Raw genomic sequence first — 13,904 nt, 5'->3', positions numbered from 1 at the left:
TCAAAACACTAAAATCCTAGAAAGCCCTAATAACTTGTTCATTCATTGGATTGTGTTGTCTTAGGATTTTAGGGTTTTTTAGGGGTTAAAATCCCTTTTAATCCCTAAACTGAAGAGTTCTCAAAAATACCATTTACGTAACTCAAAAAATTTAAATTTCACTCAAAGTGGGTGGCTACATATATTTTAAGTCATTCTGTGATTTTTGAAATTTCAAAATTTTTTTTTGGAAAATTTTTATTTCCAAAAAGGCTAAACTTTCATTTTTTTCTGCATTTTCTGAATTTTTCTAATTTTTTAGGATTTTCTGAATTCTGATTTTTTTTCATGAATTTTCTGAATTTTCTAATTTTTAGGATTTTCTGAATTTTCTGATTTTTTATGAATTTTCTGATTTTTCTAATTTTTTATGATTTTCTAAATTTTCTGATTTTTTTTTATGAATTTTCTAATTTTTTTTTTATAAATTTCTAAATTTTCTGATTTTTTTTAATGATTTTCTAATTTTTTTTAGAATTTCTTTTAATTTTTAGAATGTTTTATTCACGGGCGAACCGAACCGAACTGGTTTGGACCAGTCCGACAAAGTCGGACCGGCCTAGCTTGTGCTAGCCGACTTCCTGGCCAGAACGGTGCCAAAACAGCATCGTTTTGATTCTCCCTCGTTTGAGCATTTTCTCATACGTTGATGGGCACTATTCTTAGTTTTACCATTTTGGAGCCGCCACTTTGGCCGTCATTCCGGTGGCTTTCCGGCCACATTTCGACCAAACTAACTTATCCTAATCCTTCACCGAATGGTCCTCTACATATCCATACCAATTTTATTGCCATTGAATCTCCCTAAGCCAATGATTTTTAAGCTCAAATTTCTCTACTTGACATAAATTTCTGGTTTCTCAGTTTAACTTTTTTTTTATGCTAAGTCTAGCATAAAATTAACACTAAGATCTAATGAAATTAACCCAAAAAAACTAGTTTCTAAACCTTTCCTAATTTTTCTCAATTTTTCTGAATTTTTTATTATTTTTAAATTTTTTAGTATTATTTTAATCCGGGAAAAATGGACTTCGGACCGGGTCAGGGACCCGGTCCGACTTGGTGGTCCGATCGTGGGTCCGAGTTAGGTCTTAAATTCGGACCGGCTTCTAGGGCCCGGTCCGAAAAGGGTCCTAATCTGATGGACTTGGGCTATTACAACAATTTTTTAGTTGCCAATTCCCCTTCCTCTAATCAATCTCAGCCCGATCATTACTCAGCCCACACGCTCAGCCCAGCTTCACAATATCTCCAGCCCACAACCCACCTTCATTATAGCTCATTTTTATGTTTTCCCTTTGTTTTTGCTTTTCTTTTTCTTTTCTTTTCTTTTTTTTTATTTCTTTTTTCTATTTCTTTCCTATTCCCTTTCTTCTTCACCGAGAACACCATGGTTGCCGAGAGCACTCAATTTTCAATCAACACTCAATACTCCGAAACATCGCAGGTAATATTCTATACTTGCTCAAACCCAGTTTTAGAGCAAAGAAAAAACTTCTTTGTGTGAGATAATTGAACTATGATCTAGTCAACATATTATTTTATGTGATACCATCATGCAAACTATTTTATTCTTACTAATTTCTCGATAATTTTATGTGATACATAAATACATATTTGAAAAGTGTGCAAAACGCTAATATTTCTATTGCTTGAAAAGGAAAACAAAGTAATAATGGAGGAACAAACACATTAACAGTAAAAGAACCAATTAATTTAATAACCATGACAAAAACAGTTGAGAACTTTTATCCATATATTTTTCCATGACATATCCCAACCCCCCTTCAATAGTCTCTCGCTGACCTTTTTTCTGTTTCAAGTTTTAGTCTGTGGCATCATCGGTCCTGCATCAGCGCCAATTGTCCCTAAACACATTAAGAAGAACCACATTGAATGTATCTATCACATAAAAGAAAAGGGAATTAACAAAAGTAATCGATTGCTTTTTTTGGACAAGATTTAGCATTTGATTGTATTATTTGAAACTTTTAGAAATTCGGTTGTAGCATTCAAGAGTTAGTAAATATTAGTGCCACAATTTTTATGAATTTTATCTCTACCATCTTTTAATATTTGTTAATTACTAAAAACTAATGCTAATGTTTTATGCCCAGGAATATGAGTGCAAAGACCTAACTACCTGAAAGTCCATGGAATCATGTAATATATGCACATTCTTATTTGTTTATTTAGGCTTTGCAGAATATACTAGGAAGGAGCCGAAACTTAGTGAATTTTTAAGTATTTTCCTAGTAGAGTGTGTGTGGGTGTGTGACAACAGAGTAAGGGGGAATTTTCCCCGGGCACATTTGGAGTAAATCCTTATACTTGAAAATGGCATTTGGCTTTTGGTTTTAAGTGACAATTACAAAGGATGACAAATTCACTAAAACCAAAAGTTTGAGGAGGCGTCAAACTCAAAAGTCGAGTTCGAGGGGTTTGAGGTGCCCTCAAACTATTATAAGTCTTCAGTACAAGATGCAGAGGAGAGAAAGATGTTGAGGAAAGGATAGGACTGGAGACTGAACATTTTTATATTGAATACAAGATTCTGAACCACAAACTTTTGGTTCTAAGTAATAGCAAATAATGATTTTTTAGGTATTAAGTCTATAATACAACATCCGGTTCATGAACTCGGGCCTTAAGCCCCCAATATTGGCCAAAACCTCAGGTCCACGAATTCACAAATTGACCTATTGATGTCAGGTTATGGGGAAGCTTTCGTCACGAGCGTTCCGACGCCCTGAAGATCACGCGAATCAGACGTCGGAGGCAAGAGTTATGTGAAAGTTGCATGAACTTGAGGCCACGACACCTCGACCTGAGGCAATCACGTTCTTCTCTGTTAAATTTGTAAATTTACAAATTGAATTGGAAGATGAAAAAAGGGAGACTGATCGTTATTGGTGACAACCGAAACAAAAACCATATGACCCATATATTGATAGAGTAGAAGCTACAAAGAAATCCTCTCCACGATAAGGTTATATCGAAAAATGAAGGATTTGGAAAATATTTTCCTAAAAACTATCGTTTATAACTTTCACAAAAATGAATGAACGAAAGTATTTTTATTGTCCACGAAAATATTGAGATATAAACTGTTATCGATAATGAAAACATTTTCTATCGATTAATTATTTCAAGCGATCATTTTTAGATATATATTTTTTAAATTATCTATTTTTTGCGAAATAAACGAGCTTAAGATCCCAATCCAATTCGAGGCCCTTTTCCATCCTTGAAGTCGAAGGATTTTTTTTTGCAGGTCCAAAAATTACGCCCTTTCTAAATTACGTCCTTCTACGTTGAGCAATTCCAGGTCTCCGGCAAACCCACCACGTTTCTAAAATTTCCTTATAAATTCATTTTGTTACTCTTTAGACCTTGGCGGAGGTGGTGGTGGTCGTGGAGATGGGCTGGTGGCAAATCAACAATGGGGAACGGGGCAGTACCGTAAATGGACTTCGAGATGTTTGGAAAAGGCATAATCCGGCAGAGAACTTTTGATTAAAGTTTAAGGGGCTTGATGGAAGACGAGGACGGATCTTTGATACTGGATTCATTTCGTCGAAGGTGTCCTGTATCCAAAGACACGACGTCTTCCATCAAGCCCCTAAAAAGCTTATATATATATGTCTTCGTTCTTCTCAACACTCAAAAGCCACATTCGCTCTGCTCTTGCAGCTCTGTCTCTCCTTCCTGTTTTCCACATCTACACACATTCAAGAATGTCAATTGTCGTGCTTGATCAACAGAGCAGCACCCATGCCATTTTCGCCTTCATGGTTTCAGTTCTGGTAACCTTCGTTGAAGTGAAGTACCAAGGGAAGCCCGATTCTCCATTTGACACTCAGCCCATCATCGTCTTTCTCACCATCTTCACTCTCCTTCTCTATTGCTCTTTGTCCCTTCCACTTGTTGCTCGTCTACCAGCGTTTCGTACAGGTTCCGGTGCCCACATCTTTCTCTTCCTCAGGAACCTTTCCTTTCTCTCAATAGTTTTCCTCACACGGTTGTTGTTCAGAGGCCCCTCCTTCTTTCTCCTCTACTTGCCGTTGTTGCCGTTGCTGATACTGCTCCTTGGGGATCACTTGTGGGGTCTTATTCACAAGCTCAAGCAAAAGATTCTAGCAGTCGCATTTGTTCGTTGGTTCCACCATCGAGGAAGAATGCTTCTGCAACGTACGTACGGTAGCTGACACACATTTCATTTGGGAATTGTAGTACTAACTGGTGTTAAACCAGTGATTGTTAGTGGCACAAGAAGATGTTAAGGAAACAGTAGGCAGTGTAGCGTCATAGACTAGCGCCGGATGCTTGTCCGCCCAAAAAGGAATAAATTTTCTTGTATTTAAGTCAATCTAATGATTATGGCTTCAGTGAGAGGCTCGAATTGACAAGTTATTTACTCTGTTTCTATGTTGATTATCAATGTAATTTCTTTTCACTGCCGGATGAATGACGCTCTGAAAGGGGGAGAAAGCCCTAACCTTTTCCTCGTTTTTTGGTAGTGAAATCCGGTTGAGGACGCTCCCATATGTCGTTCCTGCGCGTTTTAATTTCGTTACGGTTCAAAATTTTGTGGTACACGTCCAAATCGGTGAGCATTTCGCTCTGCTTTTTGGCTTTTCTTGGGTTTATGTTAGTTGGCGTTCTTTGTAGCGATATGCTTTCATTTTCACTTTCGACTGTTGTTCTGTCTTGACCGTGTGTCTAAATACTGGGTTTTTGAGTTCGTTTGTTTATGTAAATCATGTTTGATGTTTGTTCTGGGCATGGAGTTAGAGGGGGGAAGTACAATGACTAGGAATACTAATAGCGAGTTTCATGGGAAGATCTGTGAGAATTTCTCTATTCATTCGTGAATTCTTATAATGTTGAAATGGCTTGCAGTAGGGATTAAGCGTCCCCCTTCTTGCTTTGAGCAATAATGGATAGTGATTATCCAAAAAAATTGGAGAAAACTCTCGTTTATGATGTCTCTCCCTTCTCTTTTGTGCTGCATTCTGCTCTCTAAAAATGTTGTTCTTGCTAATGGGATTTGTGGAAATGGGAATTGTTCGATTTAGATACTTCTGCCCGAAAGTTTAACATGAATCTTATGCTTCACATACCGCTTCAATGTGATGCCAAAAGAGAGGTACTGGGGTTTTAAATTTTCCACTATTATGTCGAGTTAAGTGCTCGTGGTGCGGGAGAATTCCAGGTTAGCTAGGAGGCTTTCTGTGTTTCATGATTTGTCCAGCTTGGTTGGTTTATTTTATTCATAAACACGCGCCCCTTTTTTCTGAGATAATGATCTGTGGGCATATTTTTCAGCTTTTAGTGTCACCAATTTCAGGGGTGCTTGTGTTACTACTCGACCTTTCTGCTTTTCTGGCTTTCAACTGTTCTTTCGAGAAAAGATATGACTTGTCGACTGGTGTTGTATATATCTGTGATACTGTTACGTCCCAAGGATTGCAAGTATATTCACGGCGCAAGAACATGCCTAAACAAGGCTAAGGAGAATCGCATTCCATTTATGACGAGGATAGTAATCAGCATTAATAAGGATAGCCATTAATTAGTTTCTGTCTATAAGGATAGCCATTAATTAGTTTCCATTTATAATTGATATCCATAAATGTACTCGGCTATTTAAAGGGTCATTAGATTACACTAAAGAGTAAGCAATTACAATTCTGTTCCTACCTCTCTTCCTTCTTTCCCCTCGTCTCTCCTCAATTCCTGCTAAATCAACTATTCTCTTAACAATTTGGTGCTCTCGTCGACTCACACCTCCACCAACTCGTTCTCAAGAACAGGAGACCCAATTGCAAGCGGTGCAACAACTAGCCAATGAAACTGTTGGAGCTGTCGAACAATTACGACAAGATCTCATTACCTCTATAGCCAATCAATTGCCTGCCGAGAGCCTCATGACTCTCCTGGATAAATGTGACCAACGTCTCACCTCTATCCTCCGAACAGAACCATCACCACCGCCCACCTCATCCAATCCTATGATGTCCGGCATTCTCGGGAGTGGCCCACTGAAACCCACCCATACAGATGAATCACCACCGCCCACCTCATCCAATCCTATGACGTCCGGCATTCTTGGGAATGGCCCACTGAAACCCACCCATACGGATGAGAGGCCAACCAAGCACCCAACACCACGTCTCATATTTCCGCGTTTCTCTTCGGGTGATCTGTCTGTTTGGCTTTTCAATGTAAGCCATTTTTTTCAATATTATCACACTCACCCCGAGGATCACCTACTGCTAGCGGCAATGCACCTCGATGCTCCCGCCGCCACTTGGTATCAAGGATTGGCGGCTGAAAATCTTTTGCCGGATTGGGATGCATTTACCCGTGCTATCCGTCATTGCTTTGGCCCCTTCGAATACGAAGATGCAACGGCCCTCCTTGCCAAGTTATCGCAAACAGGTTCCGTCCTTGATTACCAGGCCACCTTCGAAAATCTTTCCAGCAAGGTACGTGGACTCTCACCGGCACACTTACGTAGTTTGTTTATTTCCGGCCTGCAACTCCGGGTGCGCATGGCCGTCCAAGCTCACCGCCCAGTGGACTTGCACGATGCCTTCGCATTAGCACGCATGTACGAGTCCCAGTTCAGCGAGCCGCGCAACCGGTTGTTTTCCCCGCACCCTTTCGCATCACCCCACCCATCCGCATCTGCAACCGCACAACCACCGCTTCCACGGCTTCCCGTTAAACATCTGTCCGCAGAAGAGATGCAAGTACAACGTGACAAAGGTCTATGCTTCAACTGTGACGAAAAATTTGTCCGCGGGCATCGTTGTCAAGGGTTTCTGACCCTTTTATATTCGGAGGGTTTCGACAACTCGGACGATGTCTCGCTGCCAATCGAAAGTGAGGCCATCCAAACTACTCCACCTGAACCCGAAGTCAGCCTCAATGCTCTCCTGGGCCAACGTTTAGCCAAATCCATGCGCATGACGAGAACAGTGCGAGGTCAGTCGGTTCAAGTATTGGTTGATGGAGGAAGCACACATAACTTCCTCTCTATGCGCATGTCCAAGTTCCTTGCCCTGCCGCTGTCGCCGATCACTCCCTTCCAGGAGTTGGTAGGCAATGGTGATACCCTACGATGCACGGCCATATGTCGCGATGTGCCCGTACTGCTTTAGACCCATTTATTTACCATGGACCAGTTTATTCTTGACTTGCAGGGCACTGATATTGTTTTGGGCGTCCAATGGCTAGAAACTTTGGGGCCAATCGTAACCGACCACGCCAACATGACAATGGAATTCCAGCACCATGGCCAACCAATGCGGCTGCAAGGTGACCCCTCTCTGCGGGCACTTTCGGTCTCATCCTCGAGCCTTTTCAAACTCATGGCGGCTGACGGCATAAGCGCAGGCTACGTGTGCTTATTCGCCTCTTCATCATACCAACCTCCAACTGACGTGGATGCTGACATTCCGCTGTCAGTACAAACCCTTCTTGCGGAGTACGACAACCTATTTGCCCAACCAACCGGCCTTCCATTGGCGCGTGATGTCGACCACCACATTCCCCTCAAAACGGGCACCGAGGCGGTCAATGTCCAACCTTACCGTTATCCACACTACCAAAAACATGAGATTGAATGCCTAGTCACGGAACTCCTCCGGGATGGAATCATTCGCCCTAGTCGCTCGGCCTTCAGTTCGCCGGTCCTCCTGGTCAAAAAGAAGGACAGCTCTTGGCACTTCTGCGTCGATTACAGGGAGCTTAATGCCACCACAATTTGAGATCGATTCCCCATTCCAACGGTTGATGAGCTATTGGACAAATTGCACGGCGCTGTCATTTTCTCCAAATTGGATTTGTGCTCCGGATATCATTAGATTCGGATGGATCCCTCCGACATTCACAAAACAGCCTTCAGGACTCACCACGGCCACTTCGAGTTCCCAGTAATGCCCTTTGGACTCATCAACGCACCATCCACCTTTCAGGCGTTAATGAATGAGGTATTCCGACTGTTTCTTCGTCGTTTCGTTGTTGTATTCTTCGACGATATTCTTGTTTATAGCAAGGATTTGGCCTTTCATCTTGATCATCTCCAACAAGTATTTGCCACTCTGCGCCACCACCACTTGGCAATCAAACACTCGAAGTGCAGCTTCGCCACACCCACTGTCGAATTCCTTGGACATATTGTTTCAGCGCATGGTGTCTCCGCTGATCCTGCTAAGCTTGAAGCGGTTCGAGGCTGGCCACTCCCAACAACGCCCAAGCAGGTTCACGGCTTCTTGGGGTTGACTGGCTATTATCGTCGTTTCATCCGCCACTATGCGACGTTAGCCACCCCCCTCACGGACTTTCTCACCAAGAACGGATTCGCATGGTACGCACAAGCCGAGCACGCCTTCAACTCCCTCAAGGAAGCTTTGAGTCATGCCCCGGTATTGGCACTACCTAATTTTTTCATTCCCTTTGTTGTGGAGACTGATGCTAGCGGCGTAGGAATTGGCGCAGTATTGATGCAGTCTGAACACTCGCTGGCCTTCTACAGTCGCAAACTTTCTCCCATCATGCGCAGAAAATCAACTTATGTGCGTGAGTTGTTCGCAATAGAGTCCGCCGGTCAGAAGTGGCGTCAATATCTGCTCGACGCTCACTTCATTATCCGAACAAATCATAGGCCGCTGCACCATCTTCTTAAGCAAACCATCCAGACACCAGAACAACAGCAGTTCCTCTTGAAATTGGTCGGCTTTGACTACTCTATCGAGTACAAGTCGGGCAAGAAAAAACGTAGCGGCAGATGCCCTGTCAAGGGTTTATGATGACGATAACCAGGAGAGCGCACTTTTGACATTATCCCGTCCCGTGAGTACTGACCTTGACACCCTTCGTGCCAAGTTGCTGCTAAACCAGCGTACAAAGAGCATCATTGACGACCTCCAGCGTACACCTGACTCCCAGCCCGGGTGGTCTTACTCATCAGGTTTGCTCCGTCACCGTGGCCGCTTGTTCTTGTCGGCGAACTCCTCCCTTGTGCCCTTCCTTCTGTCAGATTATCACTCCAGCTTACATGGTGGTCACTCTGGGGTACAACGGACCTTACAACGCATCTCTGCGCATTTTCAGTGGGACGACATGCGCAAGGACATAGCCAAGTTCATCCAAGCATGCGATGTTTGCCAAAAGTGCAAACCCACCAACCATCACCCTTACGGGTTACTTCAACCCATTGCTCCACCCGACTCATTATGGACCGATCTCTCTATGGATTTCATCACACATTTACTGTTGAAAATATGTCTCGAGTTTGAGCCCGATAAACGAAATCCAACCCGAGATTAATTATTATTTGTAAAGATATGAATATTCTGAGTTTGAATATTTTTACGGACGTTCAAAATTGAGCAATACATAAACTCTTCTTTGGGGCACACAAATTAATCTTCTGGAGTCAGACTCTTGAAGGTGAAGTCACGGCCAAGCATAGAGGCGGCCAAAGAAGAGATAAAATAGGAAAGTCAAATTTCAGTTTTGGTTGACCGTATATCACTTGGATTACTTTTCCTATTGGATGAGGCTATTTTCCCGATCGAATTTTGCACTTCCTCTGGTGGTGGGTTTAATATAAATACTTATCAAGATTCCTTTGGAGAAGTCAGAGAAGTATTGAAGCGCCGCGGTTGACATCGAGTGCTTGGCGTGGGTTTATCTCCCTGGGATTTTGTTCGTGGAATTACACCAAGAGCTCAAGTATTCGTAGCGATTAAATCTTGTGTTAAGATTTGTGTACAATTCTTTTGCAAGATTGAGAGATTATTTCGTGAGGAATTGTGGGGCTAAACACTGCGTGAGTTATTGGGTGTAATTGGGGCTTGGGAAACACTTAGAGTGTTTGAGTGACTCGAGTGTGGTTGTAATATCCATTGTATCGCTTGATCTATAGTGGAATTCTGTGCTGCTCTCCCCGTGGACGTAGGTCACTACGACCGAACCACGTAAATCTGGTGTCCAATTTATTTTCTTATTCTGTCAATTTTATTGTTCGATCGCTTGACTTACGCAACAATTGGTATCAGAGCCTGGCTTGGCTAAGTTGAAACGAATCGATGGCGGCAGAAGAAGGAAAAGTGAGAATCGACAGATTTGATGGGAAGGACTTTGGTTTCTGGAAGATGCAGATTGAGGATCATCTATATCAGATGAAACTGCACTTGCCCCTATCTGGGGAGAAGCCAGAGACGATCAAGCAAGCTGATTGGGAATTGCTGGATAGACGAGCTTTGGGTGTTATTCGGCTGACATTGGTTCGTAACGTTGCGTTTAACATCGTGAAAGAGACGACCACTGCAGGTTTGATGAAAGCCCTATCGGACATGTACGAGAAGCCCTCTGCGATCAACAAGGTCTATTTGATGCGACGTCTGTTTAATTTGAAGATGAGCAAAGGTGCGTCAGTTGCCAATCATATTAATGAATTCAATGTGATCGTTAGTCAATTGAGTTCAATTGACATTGACTTTGAAGATGAGGTACGTGCTTTGATTCTATTATCCTCATTGCTTGATAGTTGGAATACTACTGTTACTGCTGTTAGTGATTCCTCTGGGTCAACAAGTTTGACGTTTGATGGTGTTCGAGATTTAATTCTGAGTGAGGACATCCGTAGAAGAGAATCTGACGAACATGTATCTGCTGCTTTAGTAGGTGAAAATAGAGGAAGAATTGGTACACGTGTTAGCAGAAGTAGTATGAACTCGAATAGACGAAGTCAGTCTAGGTTTGATGGTGTTGTCTGTTGGAGTTGTGGCAAGAGGGGGCATCTTAGGAGAGATTGCCTTAAGCTGAAAAACGAGAAGGGTAAGGGAATTAGAGTTGATCCTGCGGATCATGTTGCAGCTATTGCTGACAGTAATTCGGATAATGCTGATTATGTCTTGTCTGTCACTGATAATTCATTGTTTGGCGGATGGATTATGGATTCTGGTTGTTCTTTTCACGCTACACCAAACAGGAACTGGTTTACTACTTATCAGTGCACAGATAGTAGTAAAGTATAGTTGGGGAACAACACAAAGTGCAATGTTATTGGTATTGGTGATGTCAGAATCAGAATGCATGATGGTATTGTGTGGACATTGACTGGAGTAAGGCATGTTCCAGAGTTGAAGAAAAATCTGATTTCCTTGAGTGCCCTAAATTCAGCTGGGTGTCGGTATTCTTCATAATGTGGACTTCTGAAAGTTGTTCGAGGTGCCTTGGTGATAATGAAAGGAATGAAGCATAGTGGCATGTATGAGCTTCAAGGTGAGACAGTGATGGAATTCACTGCGGAGACGTCGGATGCATCGGTTCGAGAGTCTGAATTGTGGCATATGCGTTTAGGGCACACTAGCGAGAGAAGCCTGAAGGTTCTAAGTGAAAGAAATTTGCTATGTGGTTATGTGGCTAACAAACTGAATGTATACAGGTGCTGTGATTTAGATCAACAGCGGAAAGTGCAGTTCAGTACGGTTGTCAGAGAAACCACGGATATTGCAGAATTGATTCACTTGGATGTTCGCAGGTTGTCGCGGTTTCCTTCGAGGAAGAGTGCCAGATTTATGCTAACAGTTGTTGATGACTACTCGAGGAAGATGTGGGTGTTTGTGCTTAGGTACAAGTTCGATGCTATTGTCAGGATCAGACAGTTAAAAGCTTTGATCGAAAAGGAGACTGGTAAAATGATCAAGCAGGTGCGGACTGACAGTAGTATAGAGTTTTGGTCGAAGCTATTAAACGAATTCTGCATGAAGGAAGGCATAGTGAAACACCGCACTAGTGCCAATGAACCACAACATGTTGCAGAGTTGATGAGCAAAGCATTACTAGAGACGGCTCATAAAATGCTCTCTAGTGCTGGTATGGCTAGGAGATTCCTGGCTGATGTGATTAGTATGGTGAGCTACCTGAAAAATAGATCCCCATCGACTGCGATTGAATGTCAGACTCCCGAAGAAGTGTGGTCAGGTAACATTGTTGATTATTCTGTTCTTAGAATATTTGGTTGTCCATCTTATGTTCGAGTTAGTAATGGTAAGCTCGATGGAAGGACAAGAAAGTGCATGTTCCTAGGTTATGCACAAGGTGAGCGGGGCTATAAGTTGTGGTGCCCGGAATTAAATTCACCTATTATCAGCAGATAAGTTACGTTTGATGAGTCTCCAGTACTTCTTGCTAGGAGTGTTAATAGCAGTGTTTATACGGATCTGGACGGTGTTCAGCTTGAGGTGGAGTTGTAACCAGAAACTCCTGAGGTAGCGGGTGCTAGCGAAATAATCGACACGGATGGTGCTTGTAGCGAGGTGGAGCCTATTGAACCAATAGTTGCTGTAACTCCTGATATTAACAAGGTGCGTATTCGATCTCCGAACAGATATGGATGCAATGATGGTTTTGCTTTATCTGCGATTGAGGAGGTTGTGTCGGAAAATCCTTGTGGAGCGGTTAAAGGTGCATGTGGAGTTGGTATTCTGATGAGGTCCACGGCTATGGCGAAGTTTAAGCGAGGTTTGGACTTGAAAGACATCTGTGGCGGTTGAGCCCATTGGGGCTGTGGGAGAGTGGTAGCGAAATTTGGATTCTATCAAAGCGATTGTTACTTGACTCAAACGTCGAGCCAAGGTGGAGATTGTTGAAAATATGTCTCGAGTTTGAGCCCGATAAACGAAATCCAACCCGAGATTAATTATTATTTGTGAAGGTATGAATATTCTGAGTTTGAATATTTTTACGGACGTTCAAAATTGAGCAATACATAAACTCTTCTTTGGGGCACACAAATTAATCTTCTGGAGTCAGACTCTTGAAGGTGAAGTCACGGCCAAGCATAGAGGCGGCCAAAGAAGAGATAAAATAGGAAAGTCAAATTTTAGTTTTGGTTGACCGTATATCACTTGGATTACTTTTCCTATTGGATGAGGCTATTTTCCCGATCGAATTTTGCACTTCCTCCGGCGGTGGGTTTAATATAAATACTTATCAAGATTCCTTTGGAGAAGTCAGAGAAGTATTGAAGCGCCGCGGTTGACGTCGAGTGCTTGGCGTGGGTTTATCTCCTTGGGATTTTGTTCGTGGAATTACACCAAGAGCTCAAGTGTTCGTAGCGATTAAATCTTGTGTTAAGATTTGTGTATAATTCTTTTGCGAGATTGAGAGATTATTTCATGAGGAATTGTGGGGCTAAACACTGCGTGAGTTATTGGGTGTAATTGGGGCTTGGGAAACACTTAGAGTATTTGAGTGACTCGAGTGTGGTTGTAATCTCCGTTGTATCGCTTGATCTATAGTGGAATTCCGTGCTGCTCTCCCCGTGGACGTAGGTCACTACAACCGAACCACGTAAATCTGGTGTCCGATTTATTTTCTTATTCTGTCAATTTTATTGTTCGATTGCTTGACTTCCGCAATATTTACCACCATCTGCTGGGTATACGGCCATATTAGTGGTCGTTGATCATTTTTCCAAGGGGGCCCACCTCGCTTCTTTGCCACCACGTTATACTGCCACCAAGGTGGCCCAAGTTTTATGGATTACAGTGGGAAAACTACACAGCATACCTCACTCCATTATTTCCGACCGTGACCCCATTTTTCAGAGTGCCTTTTGGAAGGAGTTGTTTAAACTCCAGGGAACAAAGCTGCACTTCTCATCCGCTTACCACCCACAATCGGACGGACAAACGGAGCGTGTCAATCGCTGCATTGAACAGTTCCTTCGTTCATTTGTTCATGATCAACCCTCCAAGTGGTCCAAGATACTTAGCTGGGCGGAGTACCACTACAACACCACGTTCCAGGCTTCTACGGGTATGACGCCCTTCAAGATGACA

The sequence above is a fragment of the Syzygium oleosum genome, unplaced genomic scaffold, assembly GCF_021117445.2.
Source record: "Syzygium oleosum isolate NSW1041296 unplaced genomic scaffold, Sole_v2.1 Sole_v2.02, whole genome shotgun sequence".
Lineage (NCBI taxonomy): Eukaryota > Viridiplantae > Streptophyta > Magnoliopsida > Myrtales > Myrtaceae > Syzygium > Syzygium oleosum.
This window is presented reverse-complemented; position numbering follows the sequence as displayed.